Genomic DNA, 24,482 nt, shown 5'->3' with positions numbered 1-24,482 from the left:
TTTGTTGAGATATTTATAATTTGGACACATATTCCATTAACCATATTGTTTATAGACATCAACACTAGTGATCACCTACATCAATTGCGCAATTCCCAAGGACTTGATCACCTGCATCAATGCCAAGTCTATACACTCAACTAATATACAATTGATAACTATAGTGTTCCTTATCCTCCACTCTAGCTAGGAAATTTGAATTCCATGCATGTCTAGGCTATTTTTAGTTGATTGATTAGTTTAACTAAGAGATAACTGAGTTAACAATAGTTCTACTAATCAACTAACCTTCAACTAACTCAACTAGCTACTTGAGCTCAATTAACCAAGTTCAACTGAAAATAACTGAACTAGATTGCTAAATTTTAGCAATCACTACATGCACAACTCTACTTAAAGCCTATAACTAGAATTTACTAAGTTAAATAGTAGAAAAGGCCATGTCCCACAAGTTAACTACAACCCAAGTCGTCCTGCTAATGTGGAAAATTGAATTACCTAATTTTGATTAAGGCACAAGTAAAATTGAGCCTTTCTTGCTACAATTTCTAACACTCCCTCTTAGCAAGAAAGGGATTTTGCACCACTCCTATCCTTCACCTGTGAAATTCAAATTTGACTCTTGACAATTCATTTCTTAAGATATTTTTATCTTGTTCCTCTATTGGAATGTATTGTAGCATCATAATTATCCTCTACACACAATCTTGCAAGTGATGTTACATGATATCATTGTGCTTGGACCTGTCATGAAATACTGGATTCTTAGAGAGTTTAATACAACTCTGATTATCACAATGAATCATTCTCGGATCCGTCTATTGACTGAAAATACCCACAAGTAGTTTCCTCATCCATATGGCCTCACATGTTGCTTGACTTGAGCCATGTATTCAACCTCTACTGAGTTGAGTGCCACATATCTCTGTTTCCTACTATACCATGAAATAGTTGCAGACCCAACACTGAAGATAGCACCTTAAGTACTTTTCCTATCTAATGGACTCCCTCTCTAATATGCATCAGTGAATCCTTGGAGCTACACTCCCTCTATCCTCCTGTACCATAACCCATACTCGGTTGTGCCTCTGAGGTATCTCAACACATGTTTTATTGCCTCCCAATACAGTTTGGTAGGATTCACTATTGCTTGACTCAACTAATTAATTGCATAGCATATGTTGGGCCTTGTGTTCACCAGATACATCAAGCATCCCACAATATATTTGTAGATGATGGAATCTACTACCTCTCCTAAAGAATCACTCTCCTTCCTCTAGTTTATAGCTAGAGGTGTGTCCATAGGCTTGCAGTTGTCCATGTGAAATCTCTGAAGTATTTCTGAGGAATACTTCCCCTAACTCACAAACATATCACCATCACCCTGTCATAATTACTGCCCAAGGAAGTAATGCATCAATCCCATGTATTTAATCTCAAATTCTCTTGCAAGGTCCTCTTTGAAATAGTGTATCAACTACTCATCCCTTGTAAGTATCAAGTCATCAACATACAATCCCAAGATAAAAAACTTTACATCTACCACAATGTGATATAGATTAGCATCTGCTTCACTTTTGGAGAAGCCCAATCCAATGAGATATCTGTCAATCCGAGTGTACCATGCTTGGGGCACCTGGTTGAGACCATACATGGCTCTCCTAAGTCTGCACACGTGTCTCACTGTCATATGTCTCAAATCCCTCTGGATTCTCTATGTAAATTTCTTCCTCAACAACACCATTGAGGAAGGTGGAATTCACATATATCTAATGGATCATCCACCCCATCTACATATCTAATGCTATAATGGTTCTGATAGAGGAATGTCTTGCCACTCAGGAAAAATTTTCCTCATAGTCAACTCCCTCTACCTGTGAGAATCCTTTGGCCACAATTTGGCCTTGTACTTCTCGATGCTCCCATCAACTACATGCTTCACTTTGTATATCCATATGGAACCAACCACTAACTTATTCTCTGGTCTCAAAACCACCTTCCATATAGTGTTCTTCATGATGGAGTCATACTCCTCCACCATGGCATCAACCCACACTGATTAAGAAACTGCTTCCTCAAATGAAGAAGGCTATGACTCAATGAGTTCTGTAATGAGAGCCATATAACCAATGTATATGTCTGGTGACCTCCTCTACCTATGCTGAGATGTAGGAGCTCCCACATGATCCCATTCATCTTGCACCAATCTATCAGCTTCTCTGTTTCTCTTCCTCCCCTCTCTGGAAGATTTTGGTTGAGCGGGTGCCTTCACTCAGCCTCTTTTCTGCTCCTCCATATGTGGATGCTCTAAAATATATTGAAGCTTCGTCTGAGGCTCCTCCATTGGATCTAGAAGCTCCTCGTCTGGTGGATACTCATCTCTCACTTTAGAGAGCATGTCATAGCCTTCTTCTCTTCAAATTTGACATCTCTCCTCACTGCTATCACCCTGAGCAAGGGAAAATACACCCGGTAATTATGTGGTGTCTCTGTGTATCCTACAAAGACTCTCATATTAGTTGTAGGCTCAACTTTATTCCTGCTATCCTTGGAGACATGACAATACACAGTGCCTCCAAAAAATAAAAAATGAGATACATCTAGATTTCTCCCAAAGAAATCTTCTTTGGGTGTGATCATGCCAAGTATTCTATGAGGGCTCCTATTCTGCAAATAAACTATGGTGTTGCATGCTTCTACCCATATATGTAATGGAAACCCTTGATCATGCAACATGGCTCTTGCTACTCCCACTATGCTTTTGTTCTTCCTTTTAGCCACCCCATTTTGTTGTGGGTTATAAGGTGCTATCAGTTATCTTCTAATACCCTCTTTGGCACAAAATTCCTTGAAGGTGCTAGAAACTATAGAAATTCTCATTGTAGATTAACAGATTATGGAATATACTAAAGCAAAATACAAGATCTACTTCTACAACAAAATTTGTGGAAGCTTAATCGAATATGAGCAATATCAATTAGAACACATATAACTGAGAATGAGAAATCAATCACACATGAACGCAGAAGAATAACCCGGGGAAAGCCTTAGCCTAAAACCCCAATCTCTGTATTATCATACAAGTGGAAATATGTTCAGTATTACAAAAAGAATCATCTCACAAGTTATCCTTCTCTCTCTGCAATCAAACAATACAGCTCACAGACTAAGTAGGCACAAGATATGCCTTTCCTCAACAATCCAAGCCTCCTATTTCCTTGCGCAGTTTTTCATGGGGTCCAATGATGCCACATGTGTGATTGGACTCATCACACACTCACTAAATTGAAGAAGCAACTGCTCAATCTCCAAGGAATGAATTCCTTCTGCATGCAAGAGATATTCACAATGGAATATTCCTACAACTAGTAGTACATTGTCCCTCCATCTGATCTCAACTGGGTCTCTATCTGAACTGACATGCATGAGTTATTTATGAGAGAATATTTAGTTATCTGAAGTGCAGCAGTTACATGCATGCATGCATTAACTAACTGAACTCACAATTAATTCAACAAACTGTTTGAACTAATCTAACTGGACTTGACTCGTTAACTGATCCATCTAATTACAACTCATCCTTATCTCTTTAACTGATGGATAAATTCCTCAATCAATGGAGAAACTATTGCATGTCCCCACATAGACTTCATGTTTGATTTTCTACAACTAATTAACTCAAGATGAATTAATTAATTATTTTACAAATAGTTGCTAAGATCAAATTCGAATTTTTACTTCTCTACTTTAGTTCAGGGACTAACTAAAATAGGAAGGTATCCCGAAAGGCTATTTATAACAGTGCTAAATTTGGCACTTCTATATTTCTCATTTCCTGTTGCTATTTTCGACACTCCCTCTCAACAAGAAAGAGATTATGAGTAACCCCAATCCTGTCTCTATGGAACTCAAACTTGCATTTTGACAATGCCTTCATCAAAATATCTGTATCTTGTTCCTCGGTCGAAACATATAGCAATAACATGATCCTCTTGACCACATAGTCTCGAAGATGGTGATATCGGATATCAATGTGCTTGGACCTGTCATGAAAAACTGGATTCCCAAATAGTTTGATACAACTTTGATTATCGCAGTAGATCACGGTTGGATCCATCCTCTGACCAAACAATCCCACTAGAATCTCCTGCATCCCAATGGCCTCACATGCAGCCTGACTAGCAGCCATGTATTCAGCCTCTTCTGAGCTAAGTGCAACTGATCTCTATTTCCTGTTGTACCAGGAAACTACAGTTGAACCAAGGTTGAAGATTCCTCCAGAAGTGCTCTTCCGGTCTGATGGACTTCTTGCCCAATTCGCATTTGTGAAGCCCTGAAGCTTCACTCCCTCTGTCCATCTGTACCACAATCCGAACTAAGATGTGCCTTTGAGGTATCTCAGCACATGCTTCTATGCCTTCCAAAACAGCTTGGTAGGCTAAACCATACCTTGACTCAACTGGTTCACTGCAAAGCATAAGTCGGGCCGTGTGCTCACCAGATACATAAGTGAACTCACCAACTACCGATAAACAATAGTAGCTACTATCTCACTTGAAGTAGCATCCTCCTTCCTCCAGTTCCCAACTATAGGAGTCTGCATGGGCTTGCACTTCTCCTTGTGAAAGCGCCTAAGTATCTCATTGGCATACTTACCTGAGACAAAAATAGTTCACCATATTTCTACCACGCCTCCATGCCTAGAAAGTAATGCATAAGGCCCATGTATTTCATTTCAAACTCTCTTGCAAGGTCCTCCTTGCAATACTGGATCAGCTAATCATCACCTGTCAAAATCAGATCATCGACATAAAGAACAATGATCAATGGCTTACCTTCTACCATGATGTGGTAAAGGTTCACATCTGCTTCACTCTTGGTGAAGCCCAACCCGATGAAATAGCTGTCGATCCTGGTGTACCAAGCATGGGGTGCTTGCTTCATCCCATACAAATCCCTCTTGAGTCAGCACACATGTGACTCACAATCGAAGGTCTCGAAACCCTCTGACTGCTCAATGTACACTTCCTCCTCAATCTTCCCATTAAGGAATGTTGTCTTCACATCCATTTGATGGATCTTCCAACCCATCTAAGCTGATAATGCCAACATCGATTTGATAGATGAGTACCTTGCTACAGGAGAAAAGGTCTCATTATAGTCGATCCCCTCGACCTGTGAGAAACCTCGGGCAACAAACCTTGCCTTATGTTTCTCAACACTGCCATCAGCTACCTGCTTTACCTTGTAAAGCCATCTGGAACTCACAACTGACTTGCCTTGAGGTCTTGGGACAACATCCCACACACTGTTCCGAATTATAGATTCATACTCCTTTACCATTGCATCAACCTAGACTGGTTGCTACACTACCTCCTCGAATGAAGAAGGTTCGGTATCTACACACTCCCTAACTAGGGCCATGTACCTAGTGTACTGCTCAAGCAACCTCCTCTATCTACACTGAGAATATGGTTGTCCCTCATTCTCCCACGCATACAGCATCAACCTGTTAGCTTACCTTGAGCGTTTCCACCCATCCCTGGAAGTCTCAGCATGAGTGCATGTCTCCACTCCCAGATCCTCTACATGCGGCTGCTTCGCATCACTGAGGCTCCTCCTCCTTAGGAACTGAAAGTTCATCCTCTGCATGCAACTTGAGCTCCCTCTCAAGTGATACTCGCATGGCTTTCTGCTCGTTGAATTTCAGATCCCTACATACCACAGTCCTCTGACTGGTAGGTAGGTACACCCAATAGTTGTGGGGTGTATCCGTGTACCCCACAAGTATTCCCAACTCAACTATTGGATCTAGATTCTTTCGAGAATCTTTGGTCACATGATAGTAAACTGATGATCCAAAGATTCAGAAGTGACTCACATCTGGTCACTTCCCAGAAAAGGCCTCCATAGGTGTCTTCATTCCCAGTATACGGTACGGGCTTTTGTTCTGCAAGTATACTGTTGTATTGCATGCCTCAACTCACAAATGAAGTGGTAGGCTTTGGTCATGCAACATCACTTGAGCTAATCCCACAATCAATCTGTTCTTCCTTTCGGCCACCCCATTTTGCTATGGGTTATGGGGTGCCGTCAACTCTCGTTTAATTCCTTCTGCAGTGCATAAGTCTTTAAACTGTTGGGAGACATACTCTCCACCATTTTTTCTACGCAAGGATTTTAGTTTCTTTCCAGATTATTTCTCTTCCAGGGCTTTAAACTCAAAAAACCTCAAGAAGGTTTGATCCTTCTTTTGCATAAAGTAGATCCAGCATCTACGAGAAAAATCATCAATAAAAATAAAATAGTACCTTTGTTTAGCGGTGGAGTTTGTAGAGAATGGTCCACAAACATCTGAGTGAACTCGCTCCAGGATTGCTCCAGCTCTACTGTCTCAATCTAGAAAGTAAGATTTCACATACTTATCCAAGGTACAACCTTTGCATGTATTCGCCTGCTCTAGTTTTCCCTTGGGTAGCTTGGTAGAAATCTGCTGCATGATCTTTAGGGCTCCATGATGCAAGTGGCCCAATCTTCTATGCCATAGCTCGCCAACATCTTAGCTCTGCACCATCTCAGCTTTGGAACTCAATGAAACATAGTCATCTACCTCTAGCTTGTAGATATTCTTTACTCAAATCCTGATTCGCTTTGTCTGTCCAGTACCGATATGCCTCAGGATTACCTTTCCTTTACTAAATACTACGTCATTGCCTTTATCTTCTAGCATAGCGACAGACATAAGATTCTTCTTCAGAATTGGTACTACTTTACATCAGTCAGGGTGAGAGGAGCTCCATGCTCCCTCTCAAACACAAACGTACATTCACCTGAAACACGGTACTTTCCATCATCACCCATCTCGATCCGCATCTGGAGATCCTTCTCCTCCAAGGTATTGAAAAGATTCTTGTCACCTGACATGTGGAATGAAGCTCCATTGTCCAGGTACCACACACATCCCACCATGGACGAAACCATGCATGCGATAAGAGGGAAATCCAACTCAAACTGTGAGGCCAGTGCCTCACCATCAGATCCCTTTGAGGAACCCTTCTTGGATTTCTTCTGTCGACAATTCGTAGCATAATGGCCCACTTCATGACAATGAAAGCATTACACTTTTTATTTGTCAAACTTCTTCCCACCATGGGAAGAACTGGATTTGGAATGGGATGCCTTCCCTTTCCATTCCTCGCCTTACTTTCTAAGGCTAGATTTTCATCATCTTCTTGCTTTGATGAGTATCCATCTCGGGTGCTTCTTCTTATCTCCTCCTGCATCAGATCCAACCAAAGTCATTCCCAATTTGGCAGTTTTTCTCTTCTGTTAATCGAGTCTTGGTAGCTATGCCAGCTCTTAGGATGACCGAGGAGTGCAAGACTCACCATGTCATCATCGGCTGTCGTGATCCCTACACTTCCAAGCTCATCCCTGCAGGTGGTGAGCTTGTTCAGATATGTAGAGATCATGTCGCCCTTTTCACACTTGATTTTCCGAAGCTTGTCTTTCAGCGCCAGCTTCCTCTGATCACTGCTATTCTGATATAGATATTTCAATGTTTTCCACATCGAAAATAGTGTCTCCTTCCCATGGAGACTCGAGACTATGTGGTCTCAAACTCCCTCTAGAAGGATTCTCCTTGCTCTAGCCACACATTTCTTCCATTCCGCCAATTCTGTAGCATCAGTTGGCTTGGGGACTTCTTGATAAATGAAGTACTTTAGACCGTTATCCTCTAATACTGCTTCCATGCGATCCTTCCAGCCTATATAATTCGAGCTACCATCAAGGGCATACTCGAGTCTTAAACCGTTGAATGCCATTGGTGAAATTGAGATGTGATAAGAACTCGATTTCTATATTCAGGAACCTCAAACTTCGAACTTCTACCTTCTTGTATACTGTTCTTCGCTTTGATCACCTTTGCTCTGATACCATGTAGAAATTCCCACTGTAGATCAACAGATTATGCAATATACTAAAGCAAAATACAAGATCTACTTCTACAACAAACTTTGCAGAAGCTTAATCAAATATGAGCAAGATCAATTAGAACACATATAACTGAGAATGAGAAATCAATCACACATGAACACAGAAGAATAACCCAGGGAAAGCCTCAGCCTAAAACCCCAATCTCTGTATTATCATACAAGTGGAAATATGTTCAGTATTACAAAAAGAATCAGCTCACAAGCTATCCTTCTCTCTCTGCAATCAAACAATACAACTCACAGACTGAGTAGACACAAGATATGCCTTTCCTCAACCCTCCAAGCCTCCTATTTCCTTGCACAATTTTTCTTGGGGTCCAATGATTCCACCTGTGTGATTGGCCTCATCACACACTCACTAAACTGAAGAAGTAACTGCGCAATCTCCAAGGAATGAATTCCTTCTGCATGCAAGAGATATTCACAATGGAATATTCCTACAACTGATAGTACACTATCCCTCCATCTGATCTCAACTGGGTCTCTGTCTGAACTGACATGCATGAGTTATTTATGAGAGAATATTCAGTTATCTGAAGTGCAACAGTTACATGCATGCATGCATTAACTAACTGAACTCACAATTAGTTCAACAAACTGTTTGAACTAATCTAACTAGACTTGACTCAGTTAACTGAGCCAACTAATTACAACTCAATATTACAACTCATCCTTATCTCTTTAACTGATGGATAAATTCCTCAATCAATGGAGAAACTGTTGCACGTCCCCACATAGACTTCATGTTTGATTTTCTACAACTAATTAACTCAAGATGAATTAATTAATTATTTTACAAATAGCTGCTGAGATCAAATTCGAATTTTTACTTCTCTATTTTAGTTCAGGGGCTAACTAAAATAGGAAGGTATCCCGAAATGCTATTTATAGCATTGCTAAATTTAGCACTTCTATATTTAGCATTTCTTGTTGCTATTTTCAACATAAGCAAATTCTCCTCCATTATCACTTCTCAAGCTTTCAATTTTTGACGAGTCTCCTTTTCAACCAATGCTTTGAACTCAATATATTATGATAAAACTTCATCCTTCTTCCACATAAAGAAGATCCAACATTTTCTAGAAAAATAATTTTAAAAATAACATAATACATGTGTTTTGTTGTAGAGGTTATAGAAAATGGTCCACACACATTAGAGTGGAATCACTCCAAGATTGCTCCAGCTCTCTTATCTCGGCCCTAGAAGGTGGATTTGACATATTTCCCCAATGTGCATCCCTTGCAGACATCATGCTGGTCAAGGGTACATTTCAGGAAATCGGTGGTAATCTACTGCATGATTTTTAAGGCCCCATGGTGTAAGTGTCCCATGTTCCTATGCCAAAGTTCTCCAAAATCTCGACTTTGCACATTTTCTGCCTTGCTACTCAGTGTAATGCAAGCTTCCACCTCAAGTTTGTAGAGGTTTTTCACTCTAAATCCAATCTATTTCACTTGCCTGGTAGCTACATGTCTTATAAAGGCTTTCCCTTTACTGAAAACAACATCATAGCCTCTATCCTCCAATACAACTACAAATATCAAGTTCTTCTTTATCCTAGGTACATACATGAAATCTTTCAGATGAAGATGGGAGCCTGATTCCCTGTTAAAGGTTACAATTCTAATTCCCTTGATATTGTACTGCCCATCATCCCCAAGCTCTATGTGCATATGGAGATCCTTCTCCTCTAGGTTACTGAAGAATTATTTGCATCCTATCATATGGAATGAGGCACTTGAATCTAGATACCACACACTCCCCATTATAGTGCTGACCATGCATGCAATTAGGGTGAATTCTAATTCGAATTGTGAGGCAGGTGCTTCATCTCCTACTCCTCTTGAAGGCTTCTTGTTAGACTTCTTGTGCGGGCACTTTGTTGCATAGTTCTGATATTCATGGTAGTGAAAACATTTTATATTGCTTAGTTCCTTCTTCTTGCCATTTTTATGGCTGGACTCCGGCTTTCTTTAGGCCTTCTTGACCTTCTCTTTCTTTCCCTTCCTAACCAAGGAAAAATTATCTTCCTCCTTAGATTTGGATGTTACTCCATCTCTAGTGTTCCTTTAGATTTGTTCCTGCACCAAATTGGACCAAAGTCTCTCCCAATTTGGCAACTCGTCCCTTCCATTTAAAAAGTCCTAGAAGAAATGTCGGGATTTTGGAATTCCTAGGAGAGCTAGGCTCACTAGCTCCAAAGATGGTATATTTTCTCCAACTCCTCCAAACTCATCTCGACACTGAGTGAATTTGGAGAGATAATGTGGAATGATTTCATTTTTCTGCATGTGGATGTTTCTAAGCTTGTCCCTAAACGCCAATTTCTTGGCATTATTTCCATTTTTTAATAGCTCAGTGAGGGTCTTCCACATAGAAAATGGATTTCCTTTTCCATGCAGATTTGAAACTATGTGGTCCCTCACACCCTCCAAGATGATCCTCCTACCTTTTGTGCTATTCTTCTTCCATTGAGCTAACTATTATGCATATGATACTACTAGTTTTGGAATGTCAATTTTGGTGTACTCTACCATTCCATTATCATCGAGTAGAACTTCCATATTGTCCTCCCAAGCTATGAAATTCAAGGTTCCCTCCAGGGAATACTCCAATCTCAATCCGTTGAAATATATTTTCCCACATGGAAGAAAACTTGCTTCACTAAATCTGCAAATCAAAATATATGAAGGAGAAGATCTATTGATTGGTTTCTAGTGTGATTTTTGTTCTGATACCATGTAAAAATTAATATAAATTTTCTACTATTGATGAATTTGAACTGAAAAAACATAAATAAATTAAAAAATAAATAAATAAAAATAGATTACAAATTTCCTCTACTATTATGCGGAATGGATATCACAATTTAGAAACACATGCAATGACATGCAACCATCAAAACCACAATAACACAATGATTTTACAGGGGAACCCAACTGAGAAAAAACCCTCCACTGCTTTTCATTAATCAAATGAGAATGAGAAACTATTACAATGTCTTGCTTCAATCTTGAAGCACATCCTACATTGTAAACATGCTCTCCTGCTAATTGTCCTGCTCTGGCCAACACATGGCCAATTCAAGGCCCCAACTTCCTCCTATTTCTTTGCACAATTCAGGAGAAATTAGGCTCCTAAATAATAGTGGAATTCCTTATTTCCTTGAAAAATTCCCAAGGGCTTGATCACCTACATCAATGCCAAGCCTGTGCACTTAACTAGTATACAATTGATAATTACAATGTGCCTTTTCGTCCACTCCAACTAGGCAATTCGAATTCCATGCATGTCTGGGCTATTTTTAGTTTATTGACTAGTTTAACTGAGATATCATTGAGTTAACAATAGTTCTACTACTCAACTGACTCAATTAGCTACTTGAGCTCAGTTAACTAAGTTCAACTAAAAATAAATGAACTAGATTGCTAAATTTTATCAATCACTACATGCACAACTCTACTCCAAGCCTATAACTCGAATTTATTGAGTTAACTAGTAGACAAGGTCATGTCCCACAAGTTAACTACAATCCAAGTCATCCTGCTAATGTGGAAAATTGAATTACTAAATTTGACTAAGGCATAAGTCAAATTGAGCCTTTCTTGCTACAAGTTTTAACACATTTTTCAGTTTTCAATCTTCTTTGTTTGTATCTGATGATATATGAGCTTATTTCAGTGCTCAATTTCAACTCTCATCTAAGTATGTTATGTATATATTTATATTGTAGACTCTCATTATGATTTTCCTAGACTTTCATAGAGACTATATTGTTGATGATCTCTCAGTCCTCGTTCTATTTTTTGGTCTCGATGACCTTGTTTTTGGACTTTTTCTTGAAAAAATATGCATACACACTCAGTGTGTCTACAAAATGTATTTTTTAATTATCCTTTAATAAAATTATGGTTTTTTCTGTGGAAAAAGACATTTTGTGGTCCCATTCTTACTATGGACCAAGATATGTTATTCTACAAACCATTACCTTTCCAATGGTGCAAGAATTTCCTTAATCAAAGCTTGTATGAGAAACTTATGCTTCTCCCAAGTTGACCCAACCAGTTGACCACCATGGTATGAGTGGATTCCATGTTAACCCTATTACTCACGCATATGGGGCTATCCATTTGTGGTCTTTCAAGAATTTTCTATAAGGTCCAAAAATCTTATCAATAATTGAGGGTTGCAAAAGTCAAAACCTAACCCCTAGATGGCTATTAAACCTAGTTAAATACTAGGCTACTAGGAAGAGAATGGGTTCCATTCTATGTTGGAGTATTTTTTTCCATAATTGAGAAGAGAAACTAGAAGTGGGAATTTAGAAATCATAATAGAAAGGGTTAAGGTTCTATAGAAATATAGGTCACAGGTCTCAGGTAACTCCATAAAGAGTACATCTTCATTTTCACTTGCATATTTTCATACCAGTGAAAAGAGAAGAAAAAAACCTCATATTCTAGTCGAGTTTTCTCCCATAATGTTTTCCCATGGTAAAACTTGATTATATTATGATGTTTCATGTGTGTATTCAAGAATTTGAGATCTAAAGGAAAATTAACATTTATACTATAGATTTCAATTATTTCATCAGATCTATTATGACAAACTATTATAGTGAAATATCCATAGCAATTTACATGTCACTTCTAGTAGGAGTATTTTTACTTCTAATATACTAAAAGTGCTCTAGGGATTTAGGTTCAAAGGGGTGCACCTCATGTTGGATGCTTTCCTTTACAATTCCCATAAATAGGTCTAGCAAATTATCCTTCAGAATTCTCTTTAAGCTAAGACTCAACTTTTGGAATTGTTAAACATGCTATGTAATTGGACCTCTTTGCCAAGGATTTACCAATTGACTGTGAATGTTTTTCTCTTAATATCCCCATAATGTGCTATCAATTCCTCCATAAAGATGGAGAAAGATAGAATGGAATCACTTTTCCTTTCATAAATCCATTGATACCACACAAATTGATCTTGCTCTAAATACAAGGATGCAATAGTTTCCTTTTTTAATGTTGACACATAGTCACAAAAACTATATCGAAAATTACAAGATGACTCATTTAAAATTGATTTTAGGATTAGTCAAAATCCTTATCTTATATAGGTGACATATCTGAAAGTGTAATGAAAAAGAACTTGAAATACTTTCCAGTTGTACCTTGATATTTTTTGTCAATCTCCTCAAAATTTTGTTGTTGAAAATTTCCAATAAAAAATGCTATAGAAAAATTTACAAGCTGTCTTGATTGAAGAAGAAAAACCCTAGGATCATACCTCTGATGCTAAATGTTATAAATCTAATGTATAGTAAAATATGAAAATGCAATGAATGCAATCCAATTTTAGAGGGGGGGGGGGGGGGGGGTCTCCTTTTAGAATGGATACAATGTACAAGACAACATGAGATGATCCTAAGACTAGGTCTCCTTGGTGTGTGTGTGTGAGAGAGACATAGAGAGACAAAAGGTATAACTATAATGAAATGGTACAAAGAAATGTTCTAGCTCACCTACTAATATAATACTAGAAATATAATATAGTCAATATTTAAGGACTAATAAGGGGTTTTATGCATAACATCATGTGATGAAAATTTGAAAAATATCAATGAGGTATGTTTGTGATGCTAGGTTATGCATTGTTTTAATTATCATTAATTTAGTTTTCATATAACTAAATACAAATTTATGGTGTACCCTCTTTGATTTTATCTTGTTTACTTCTTGGTTTATTGACTTAGTTCTAAAGGTCAATATACTTATGCACTTAGCAATGATTATATTCAATTCTTTGGTTTAAGGACCAAATGAAAATGTATTGAAATAAAAAGACATGTTTTTATTTGCAAATGGAGAAAGAAATAAGAAAATGGGAAATTCATGCTGACATTGAATATGACCTCTCTCTCTCTCTCTTTGTTCCTCAAATAGAGCCCTCTCTCATATTTTAGGCTGACTTCTACAATACATCCCCATATGAAATGGTCATATAGATGACTTCTACAATATATTCCCATACGAAATGGTCATATGGAGGGGGAATTTGGGAATTATAACACTAAGCAAGATTAAGAATATTACCAAAGCATGAAGGGCATTCCAAACCTTTGAGAAATTTTTGCATCATAAACTTAACATGCTTGAACTTGATGAAATAGAGGATGGAGGCATTTATTTACATATTTTTTTGGAGCCACACATGAGATTGAATGAAGAACCACGTAAACATAAATGTAATAACTCTAGTATGGGCAATGTCACTTTAATTAAATGAGGCAGTTCAATTCAAATGAGCATTGATTGACCAAAAGCTTTGAGAAGTCATTGTCTCATTGAATGAACCATTAAATTTAATAAAATCATACTACAATTGTGGATGAAATTTTTTGAAGGTATAAAGATTGAATTGATTTCTTCATAGAGGACAAGCACATGGTTATTAATGGTAAATTCTATGTTTGAATTTTGGCTTTATGTTTGAGTTTTGATTCTAATGTATGCTTATCCTTTCCCTTAATTTTTTGACCTCATAAGATGTGTTTTGGGTGTTTTGTGGTGTGTTCTTAAAAATGATCTTAAATGACACCATCACAAGAAAGTGGCATCATGGCACTTAAATTTTCTCCAATGTTTCATTGAAGATAAATTGAAAGAAATAAAGTGTAATGGGGTTTACTTAATCCATGAGATGGGATAATTGCAATCCTATCATGTGGAATCAATGAGGACTCAAATAATTAAGTAGATGATCTTGTAGTATACTAGGGCATTCAACCTTTGAAGAAATTTTTAGTTTGTGGAAACAAGAATTAATGACTAAAGCATCATTATTCAAATTCTTAGAAATAAAACAAGGGAAAATAGTTCAAACTTCATGAATTAATACAAAGAATCAAACTTCAATTTTGTTTAGTTTGATAATATAATATGAGTCCACTTATCCATATTAGAGCTTAAAATAAATAAATTTTAGGACTCAAAGAGGTGAAGGTAGTGGAAATTCCATGAAGTGGAAGACAACAAAGATTCTAGTAAATGCCTAGCCTCTTCACAAAAAGGATAATAATGTCAGAAACTTGTATATATATATATATATATATATATATATATATATATATATATATATATAGAGAGAGAGAGAGAGAGAGAGAGAGAGAGAGAGAGAGAGAGAGAGAGAGAGAGAGAGAGAGAGAGATAAACTAAGATGACCATATAGTCTTAATAAAGATACCACCTATAACACAACTTCCCACTCGTTGATTGGTGTCCTATCACCTAATAGCTAGCACTTAATTAGCTATTATGGCAACATATTCTCCCACAATTCTACTCCATCCCATTGAATCATCTCTCCCATATATCCACCTACTTACCTCCCACACATTCTATTCTACCATTCATGTGAAATTTCTCTAGCTCTCTTGGCCCATAGAAGCAATCATACATTTCTATCAACATAAACCACTCTACAATTCATCCACTTAACATCAAAAAACAATATGTATTATACAACCCTACTACATTAAAACCATGCATTGTTAATATAGACTTGCTACATAATCAAATCTAATGTTGGGTCATAATGACATGTTAGCGTGTCATTATAGTGTCAGTCAACTAGAGAGAAAAAATAAAACAATACAAGCAAACTCTTTCCACCATTATGGGATAATTTAGTGAAAACGTTTCTAATATTTTAAATAGCTTTATGGTACAACAATAAGATAGGATGTATAAAATCAAAATCACATAGAACACTATTAATGCGCTCTTCACCTAACAAGAAGATTAGTTCAAGAATTAGCATCCATAATGCTAGCATGGGAGAGAAACGCAATTGGAACATGTATACTCTCATTGATTAAGTAAATGACTTTTGAGTCATCTTTGGTCTACAAAAGGGCATAGAAGATGATGGAATGAGCAACAAGGAAGAGTTCCATGAAGAAGAAGGAATGAAACATGTCTTAGGAGAATGTGAGGCAATCAATACAATCTAGTAGAAGAAGTTGATGGAGCTTGAAGAGGAGGACCAAGATAGCCAAGAAGAAAATGGATAGCATCATATAAATTTTATGTTGCTAAAAATATGTACAATTTGTGTTTGGTTAGGTGGATAATTTGTGAGAATATAGTTAATTTCAAATGTGCTAAATCAATGGATAGTAAGACACTTAAAAACAATGTAAACTTTTTGAAGCATTAGATAAACACCTAAAGTTCTATATTCTATGTTTATGTGATACCTCCCAAAGGTAAAGTTGAGGCATTTGCAAACATATCAATACAAAGTAACTATACACAAAAAAAAAAAACTAAATATTGATACAAAGTTATCTAGTTTGTTGCAACATTAATACATGTTAATCTATAATAACATATTTCTATACAATTTAGAAAGTTGAAAAGGAAATGACATTTCTTTTAGCTACTTAAGTACTAGGAAGGAGCTCCATGCATGATGAAAGAGAAGACCCTTGCAAACACTCTCATTTGATTTGCATAAACACACAAATATGATTAGTTATGGAACCATTATAAGAGAGTTACATAGGAGTGCTATGAGAGGTTTCATGTTTGGCCTCCTCTACTCAACCCTCAAAATAACAAGTTATTAACTAACTACTACTCATAATTTCTATAAGAGAAAAACTCATATTTCCAAATAGGGAAATGATAGTTGGGAAACTGTCTAACTAAACTATCATTAGTTTAAGATGGATGGGGCCACCTCCTAAGAATAAGGATAACCCTTTACTTATTTCGAGTGCAATATTTTCTACTACATAGTTTGTGATTTTTCTGTTTAACCCAATTGACTTTATTAGTCCTTGCCCTCAGGGATGGCAGGGACTATAGTAATCGTCTGGAGCTTTAATATTAGTCTCACACGTAAAACGATATAATCTAAATCTTATAAACCATCTTTTATTACATATTAATTTCCCGCCACATTTCCTCGACCAATCAAGTATATTGACTTTTTTCTATTAACGAATCAATGCAATTTTCATCTTATTTGACCTCATACCAAGGCACGTGTAAAGCCGAACTTAGGATAAATATGAACAAACGATGAAATCTTCAAGGTCACACGAACTAATGCTAACATTAATTTGAACATTTCACGTTATCTATAATGTATGATCCCCTAACGCCACTTCGCGTACTTCTATTTCATTATCATTCGAGATTACGACTATTAAAACAAAAACTTGCTACCCCACAATAGTCTTGTTTTTTATATTACATGTATATAAAAATCACTAATACACACCTAATGAAATATTATGCCTTAAACTTCAATGAGATTTTTTTAATTAAATTATTGACTTTTAAGATATTATATATTCTAAATTTTTAGATATTTATAATCAATTAATAAATTACTTTATACATATTTGAACATTTAATTAATAGTAAAAGAATTAAGTGTATATAAAGTAATGTGAACGATTTTGAGACAAATGGATATATGAAGCTTGTTTGCCAACTTTAAAGGCGGTGTATGTCTTGAAGAAGTCATGGAGACAATGCTGAGAGTGGCATAAAAGGTTTGATCGATTCACATTGAAGCACAGGGATTCACATTGGGTTGTGTCAGTGACATGTGCTGATCATTTTTCTTGTATGGTGGTGACCTCTTATCAATAAATCAAGCATATGAACGTTTAAGTTCATATGATCAAACCGAGTCCACAATAATAAGCATTGTAAAAAGAATTTTAAATATTTATAAGGAATAATTGCTGCAATATATGTTATATTTTGTTTTAGAAAATGTATTAAGGTTTTTCAGATACATTGATATTTTATTTTTTCCTTATGGGGCATTATTAAGTTTGGTAACATATAATAATTTAGATTATATAGAAAATATTTATAAGTGGTTTAGATTTATTTTAATTTTGGATTTATTGAATGTGAGATTAATTATTTTTTACTATAAACGAAATTTGTATCTTTTTCGGTGTTTAGTAGATCCAAAATTAAAATGGATCTAGACTAGTTTAATTTCTCTCTTTAAATGGGCTACATTCCATATGAATACCATAGGTCAATATTATGGGTTTTCAATAACATGGATCATTTTTAATTTTATTTTTTATAAAAAAATTAAAAAAATTAATTGAGTTGAAATGTTTCGTTTACATTACATTACAACATTTCTACTATAGTGGGTTGAAAAGTGTCTTTTAATCCATATAGTAGTGTCAATTTGAATAACTAAAAGAAAATAATTAGTTGAGTAAATAGAAATAATATATAACCCTGCCAAAATGTTTGGATTAACAACTAAATAAACATTATTTATTATTATAGTGATATATATATATATATATATATATATATATATATATATATATATGGATTTAAAAAATATATATTATTGATGAATTTAATGAATTAAAGAAACATTAAAAATGATCATCAAATATTAAAATGTAGCATTTGCAATCATCATTTTTAAAAGTTTATAAAATAAAAAAGGAAATATTAGTGGATAGAGTTTTGGGCAATATAATTAATTATTGGCCTTGGAGTATGCCTTTAAACTATTTCTGCTTGGTTAAAAGTTCGACGTCTTTCTCAAACGTAAGGAAACAAGTTAACAATCCAATACCCATAGGCATCTGGCAGGAGTGAAAGCTTGCCCTCTTACGAACCACCAATGGTTTATTCCAGGTGGCATGGTTTTCCTTGAATAATGGTGATGAGTCAACCTACATTCACAGTTAGCAACCAGAGATGGTTGTCCTCACTGCTGGTTTGACAACTGAATTATAATAGATTTTCCCACAGTGTGAAATATATCTATATATATATAAAATTAAAAAAATTATTTATATTTAAATCATCTCTCAAAGTATAAACTAGTTAAAGACATTAATTGATAAAGTCTGGAATAATATAATTAATTATGAAAATTTAATCATAATGAAGAAAATATAATCAAAACTATCTAATTGAACATTAAAACCCACCTACCTATGATTAACAGGTGATATTGAAATATTAAATTATATTATTTTATATAAATATATAATATATTTTTAAATTTGTATGTATAAGATGTTCTGAATTCAGTATGTAACTAGATGCGTTGTTTTATTTTATTGTAATATTTGTAAAATTATAATTATAATTATAATTATATATATATATATATATATATATGGGTCTATGTATGAAGTTGGATTACATTTTTGTCGAGTGAGGGTGTATTATAGGTAAAACAAAAAACTTTGATCGAGCTTTTTTAAGTAATCGATCGTGCAATCTTTGAGCCCTTGATTGAGCTATTTGATTTCTTGAAGATTACTCGATCAAGAATTAAAAAAACCCTCAATCGAGCTCCTCTGTGACCCGAGGTTTATCTAGGTGCTCGATCAAGCTAGTGGCTTGGTCGAGCGATGGGGTCGATCGAGCCATGTTTTTTAAATTTCCCACCCCTACAACCTGGGTGCAAAATTAAAAAAAGTGGCTTGATCAAGCCTTACGGGTAGATCGAAGTATAGGCTAGATCGAGTCTCTATTTAACCAAGTTAAGGGCTAGATCGAGTGTTTCTTAAACAATAGATCAAGTTAGTTGAAATTTTATCTCAAGCACTCGATCAAGTATTTTGAGCCCTCGATTGAGTTGCTGAGGGCCTAAAAAACAAAGTTTTAGCTTCCCTTCTATAGATTCTCTGCAACACGATTTTGTATCATGATGTACTTAAGACAAATTTAGTCCTTAGGTGGTGGGGTTGATCACGTTGGATTCGTGAAGGAATCTTCTATCCAATGACTTATTAGTTTGACATTTTCGAATTCATATGATATTTTTCATCTAATTTCTTTTAAATATAATGCTTGAAATTTTTTTGGACAGTTTCAAAGGGGCTAAATAAAAAATCGATAAGATAAAATATACAAAATGATTTTTTTTCAAAAAATATCACTATCTTCTTTTATGAGCCCTCTTCAAAAGGGTACTCTTGGTTTTTGAATTTATTCAAATAGTAGAAAAAACATCTTACATGAATACATGTGTCTAAAAATGCAATTCAAATATTAATTCGCCAACTTCGATATATATATATATATATATATATATATATATATATTACACATTTTAGATTAAGTTATGCTTTGTGAACACACACATACCTATTAAGATGTGCGAAAAATTGCAAGGACGATATTTCATTTAATGGAAAATTGACAGATTATATGACACTAATGTTTTTTGCAAAAAATATCATTAGGGCAATAACATAATTCTCCACAAATTGTCTTCTTTTTTAATTCCAAATCAAAAATCACAATGCTTATATGAATTTTGAGGGCTTCAATTCGATAAAAGAGTAAAATTTTGAAATTTCATTGCCACATTTGGCACAAAAGTGTAACTCATCTTCATGTATTCACCTATATATATATATATGACACTTTTCAGATTAAGTTATGCTACGTGAACACACACATAACTATTAAGATGTATGAAAAATTGCAAGGACAATATTCCATTTAATGGAAAATTGACAGATTATATGACACTAATTTCTTTTGCAAAAAGTATCATTAGGACAACAACATAATTCTCCACAAATTGACTTTTTTATTCCAAATCAAAAATCACAATGCTTATATAAATTTTGAGGGCTTGAATTCGATCAAATAGTAAAATTTTGAAATTTCATTGCCACATTTGACTATATATATATATATATATATATATATAATGCTAAGGAGTTGCATTGATTTGTTATTCATGATTTACAATTTCAAAATCACCCAAGATACCCATTCATACAAAGATTTACTACTTATAGAAGGCTTGAGACCCTCGAAATTAAAGAATTCCTTGTTGACAAGTTGCCCATTAACTACAATTTTTTTTTTTCCAAATTCGGTAGCCAAATTAGCTTAGAATTCAGTCAATTTGTTGTTATTGATTTTTATAAAATTAATATTTTAATATTATTTTAAAATAAATTAATACTAAAATACGTTAATACTATAATGAAAATATTACTTTTGATTTTATTACATCGTATTATATCTATTAATATTTGTTGTTAATATTAATTGATGTTATATTCCCTTTCTCTTTGTATACATATTGTTTTAATGTTAATTTAAAATTAATAATATTTATTGTTAATATTAATTGATGTTATATTCCCTTTCTATTAGTATAGATATTGTTTTAAAATTAATAATACTAAAATGTGTGAGTGTTATATTCATAACATAATTTAATTTAATTTGAGAGTATATCCAAATTAACAATATAAAATAACATATTAATTATATTAAATTATAATGATCATTAATTATAGTAATTTATCATTTAATCTATATATATATATATATAAATATTTTTAATGTATTATATTTATATAAAACAAAACCAAAATGTGTAGAAAATTCTTAGTGGTGTATTAACTTTGTTGGATCTTATTAGTCCCTGCCTCCAGCATAGCAGGCACTATAGCGTTTGATTGAGCGTTGAATCCATATTAAGTTGGGTTGACCAACTCATTTAACCAATCTTTTAAAAAACCATTTCACCAAAAAATCCTTTTATCCAAAGTTTCCGGTTTGAGGTCTTATTGTCAGGCTATGGATTTTGTTCCTCCAAAAAATGTTTTATCCAAAGTTTGAGAATACCCATCCACCTTTTTATCGAAAGTTTGAAACTGCAAAGGTTTTATCCAAAGTTTGAAAAAACCCGCAAGTTTTTTTATCCAATGTTTTTAAAATGGAGGTTGAGGCAAGTATTTTTATCGAATGTTTTTAAAATGGAGGTTGAGGCAAGTATTTTTAACCAAAGTTTTGTTTTTAAAGGTTAGGCGTGACTGGCTAAGACCTTCGTTTACACCTGCCACCAACATGCCACCATTGTACACATGCCACCGTCTGAGCTTCAAGCTCTGCCACCATTGTACACCTGCCACCATATGAGCTTCAAGCTCTACAGATTCTTAACCCCTCCACCTCTGCCCTAGTTGCATTTTTTTCATGCCCTCCAGGTACTTGCAGAGGAATTTGCGGAGTGATTCAAAAATTCTGGAGTGGTTCTTTTGCTTCTTGCAAATATAATTCACACAGATACATTAGAATTTGTAGAGTGTCATCTTGTCAATTGTAGAATGGAGTTAAACACTCATATTCTGAGTAGTCGTGTATTCATAGCAACCCAAAAGTTGCTCAAAAGTGTTCATAGCAAGCTCAATAGTCTTCAAAGAAAAAAGAAATCCCAAAAGTCGCTCAAAAGTGTTCATGGCAAGCTCAACGGTGTTCAAAGGAAAAAACAAAAACCAAGACAGTGGAAAAACTGAAACCAACACTCTAAAAGGTATGTTCAAATTTTAACAATTATCCAATATATAATAAAAGAGCTAGAGTAAAAATATCAATCACCAATAATTTTGTTATAATTACAAAAAAGCAATAGCAATACGTGCTTACATTTTCTAGGTTTTATTTCTTGTTTATACTTGCAAATCACTTTATCTCTATTCACTATATTATTCCCTGGCGTTGATGTCATAGACTACATAACTTTGTACAAATATACAAAGAGAGAATGGACTTCATGCAAATGTACAAAGAGAGAATGGTCGAAGGAAAAAATGGTGGCCTCAATCATACCTAAATATGTTTAGGAAAGAAGAAAATTGTAATTTAAAATTGCAGGAAGGAAAAACTGGAAAACAAGGTTTTTGTTTTCGTTTTGATGCTTTCAATGTTGAATAAGAAGGTATAAGAAGGTAAATGGTAGCCTCAATCATAGGTACAAATGTTCAGGAAGGAATAAGCATTTTAACTCTGTTATGATCTGTAAGCATTTCAAAATGTTGGTTATTCATACCTCTACTGTTATAATTTGCAAAGTTGGACTCTTCCATCATTGCATTAGCGTGTATAACAAAGGTGCAAAAATTCCTGAACCTCTGAACAGAGTCACGTCACCTCATCATTATGCATACGAGTTTGCATCTTCTTGGTATAAACACATGTCTGCAACTACTACAATAAATGCATACGTGATCTAACAAAGAGTTAACACTCTCCCCCGCATAACCATACACATATGCATTAGCAAGTAAGAATATAAACAACATTTGTAAATGCATATAAATTAATGAGTAGCAGCATCAAATATTGTTGCATAAACCAAAACCCGCTCGAGCCTGAGACAAGTTGGACTAGCCCTCAATTTATTTCGACCAACCTGGGTTTACTTCGACCGACCAACCTTTTTCCCAACCAATGGCTTTGATGCATCAGCTCGACTTGCATCGAGGCAAAGGCATTAAATGTTCTGAGCCGAAGGTTGGACTAGCTCTCAATTTCTTTCGACTAGCCTTGGTTTAGGTTGAAAGTAGTTGTCTTTTGCTAGGGCTCCTGCATGATTTTTATATTTCATTTTTTTCCAAACAAAGTAACTTGGCGAGTGCAACCTCGTTGAGCTTACGCCCACACACTTATATCTTTTCACTGGTCAAGTTGATCCACTGGAATTTGCTGCAACAAGTTGCCCTAACGCCTTCACCTCCGTCCCAATCTAGCCTCCATATTAGTTGCTACCATAGCCCCTAAACCAATGGATCTGCTTCCTATGGGATTCTCAGACGGTCTTCGCGACTGCCTCTTGTTGATTTTGATTAAGGGGCTTGGTGTGGGTGTCGTAAGAGAACAGGGATGGAGAAAAACCATAATACATGGGTGGAATTGACTATGCATGTACCTCAAATTATCACAACCCTTAATTAACCATCAACCAATAGTGAAGATCACAAAATTAGGTGATAGGAGATGTCTTGCATGCGCCCATTTGTTGACCAGTTGTTCACGCTAACATAGCATGACCTTGCATGTGTATCTTGGCCATGAATGTGTATTTTTTTTCTTCCATGTGTTCCTCATACCTGTCTTTGTCATTCTCCAAAGCTGCTCCATCCATAGAGTAACTTGTCCCTCTCCAAATTTTCTCCATCCATAAAGTAATGAATCAAAAGAAGCCATCGATTGATGCACCCCGTTATGAAATTTTTTCTATGTAGGCTCTCTTAGGCGATGAAACAAAGGCACGCCAAAGGAGTATCTGTTCAGAAATAGATGTTTCCTACTTGCAGTCCTTAATTTAAATAGTCATACAATGCTTGCAGGGGTTGGATGGTCGACACGGACCCCCATTGATTAATGATGCAACGATGCAGAGCTTTTAGATTCATATATCTATGTTACGTCCTCTAACTCTATCTATGTTTTTGTTTTTATGCTTCTAAATTTGGCTTGACTAATGATGTAGTGATGCTGAGCTTTTAGATTCATATATCTATGTTACATCCGCTGACTCTATCTCTGTTTTTGGTTTTTAAGCTTCTAAATTTAGCAATGACACTATTGGTAATGACATGAGGGTTGAAGATGGGAAATAATAGCTACGAGTTGGTCGTTATGCCGTTCCGAGATTGA

The sequence above is a fragment of the Pinus tabuliformis genome, chromosome Q (assembly GCF_031772625.1).
Source record: "Pinus tabuliformis cultivar Carrire ecotype Pingquan chromosome Q, CPIR1, whole genome shotgun sequence".
NCBI lineage: Eukaryota > Viridiplantae > Streptophyta > Pinopsida > Pinales > Pinaceae > Pinus > Pinus tabuliformis.
The sequence above is the reverse complement of the archived record's forward strand: the minus strand, read 5'-3'. Positions refer to the sequence as shown.